This window comes from Pituophis catenifer, unplaced genomic scaffold (assembly GCF_029215685.1).
Source record: "Pituophis catenifer annectens isolate HBS135680 unplaced genomic scaffold, rPitCat1.0.hap2 SCAF_5, whole genome shotgun sequence".
NCBI classification, from domain to species: Eukaryota; Metazoa; Chordata; class Lepidosauria; order Squamata; family Colubridae; genus Pituophis; species Pituophis catenifer.
In genome coordinates, this window is record NW_027256885.1 from 51,011,444 (window position 1) to 51,013,943 (window position 2,500).

Consider the following 2,500-nt stretch of genomic DNA (forward strand, 5'->3'; position numbering starts at 1 on the left):
CTGGACCACACCCCAGAGACTATATAATAGAGGGTAGTGGTCAAGGATCCTTGTGACGAACAAAGCAAACCCTGGATAGTCACTAAAGCCTCGTCCGGAACTGCTGAGAGAAAGATTTAAAGTGTCGGACATTTGGACTCTTGAGTATTTATCTTTCTGTTTTACTTTGAAAATAAAGTCACTTGGCAGACGGTGTGTCTATCGCTGCCAAGTGGGAGATAAGACCTGGGTGCGTTCCAAAGTGTTTCCTTAACCCTCGATTGGCTTTGTTGTGTTTGTGTGGGTACGGGGACACATGAGATAGATAGATTGATGATAGATAGATAGATAGATAGATAGATAGATAGATAGATAGATAGATGATGGATGGTTGGATGGTTGGATGGTTGGATGGATGGATGGATATCGATGACAGAAAGACAGACAGACAGACAGACAAACAGACAGACAGAGAGAGAGAGAGATCGATGATAGATAGATAGATAGATAGATAGATAGATCGATGATAGATAGATAGATAGATAGATAGATAATGATGACAGACAGACAGACAGAGAGATAGATAGATCGATGATAGATAGATAGATAGATAGATAGATAGATCGATGATAGATAGATAGATAGATAGATAGATAATGATGACAGACAGACAGACAGAGAGATAGATAGATCGATGATAGATAGATAGATAGATAGATAGATAGATAGATAGATAGATAGATAGATAGATAGATGATGGATGGTTGGATGGTTGGATGGTTGGATGGATGGATGGATATTGATGACAGACAGGCAGACAGACAGACAGACAGACAGACAGACAGAGAGAGAGATAGATTGATGATAGATAGATAGATAGATAGATAGATAGATAGATAGATAGATAATGATGACAGACAGAGAGACAGAGAGACAGAGAGAGAGACAGAGACAGATAGATAGACAGACAGATTGATAGAAAGACGTTTAGAGATGTCAGATAGATAGATAGATAGATAGATAGATAGATAGATAGATAGATAGATAGATAGATGATGGATGGTTGGATGGTTGGATGGTTGGATGGATGGATGGATATTGATGACAGACAGACAGACAGACAGACAGACAGACAGAGAGATAGATTGATGATAGATAGATAGATAGATAGATAGATAGATAGATAGATAGATAGATAATGATGACAGACAGACAGACAGAGAGATAGATAGATCGATGATAGATAGATAGATAGATAGATAGATAGATAGATAGATAGATAGATAGATAGATAGATGATAGATAGATAGATAGATAGATAGATAGATGATGGATGGTTGGATGGTTGGATGGTTGGATTGATGAATGGATATTGATGACAGACAGACAGACAGACAGACAGACAGACAGACAGACAGATATTTAGAGATGACAGATAGATAGATAGATAGATAGATAGATAGATAGATAGATAGATAGATAGATGATGGTTGGTTGGATGGTTGATTGGTTGGTTGGATGGATGGATATTGATGACAGACAGACAGACAGACAGACAGACAGACAGACAGACAGACAGAGATCGATGATAGATAGATAGATAGATAGATAGATAGATAGATAGATAGATAGACAGATATTGATGACAGACAGACAGACAGACAGACAGATACAAAGATGTTTAGAGATGACAGATAGATAAGTAGATAGATAGATAGATAGATAGATAGATAGATAGATAGATAGATAGATAGATAGATAGATAGATGATGGATGGTTGGATGGTTAGATGGTTGGATGGATATTGATGACAGACAGACAGACACATAGATATTGATGACAGAGAGAGAGAGAGAGAGAGAGAGAGAGAGAGAGAGAGAGATGGATGGATAGATAGATGGATAGATGGATGGATGGATCGATATATGGATGGATGGATGGATGGATAGAGAAAATAGATCGATGATAGATAGATAGATAGATAGATAGATAGATAGATAGATAGATGATAGATAGATAGATAGATAGATAGATAGATAGATAGATAGATAGATAGATAATGGATGGTTGGATGGTTGGATGGTTGGATTGATGAATGGATATTGATGACAGACAGACAGACAGACAGACAGACAGACAGACAGACAGACAGATATTTAGAGATGACAGATAGATAGATAGATAGATAGATAGATAGATAGATAGATAGATGATGGTTGGTTGGATGGTTGATTGGTTGGTTGGATGGATGGATATTGATGACAGACAGACAGACAGACAGACAGACAGACAGACAGACAGACAGACAGACAGACAGAGATCGATGATAGATAGATAGATAGATAGATAGATAGATAGATAGATAGATAGACAGATATTGATGACAGACAGACAGACAGACAGACAGATAGAAAGATGTTTAGAGATGACAGATAGATAAACAGTTAGATAGATAGATAGATAGATAGATAGATAGATAGATAGATAGATAGATAGATAGATAGATGATGGATGGTTGGAT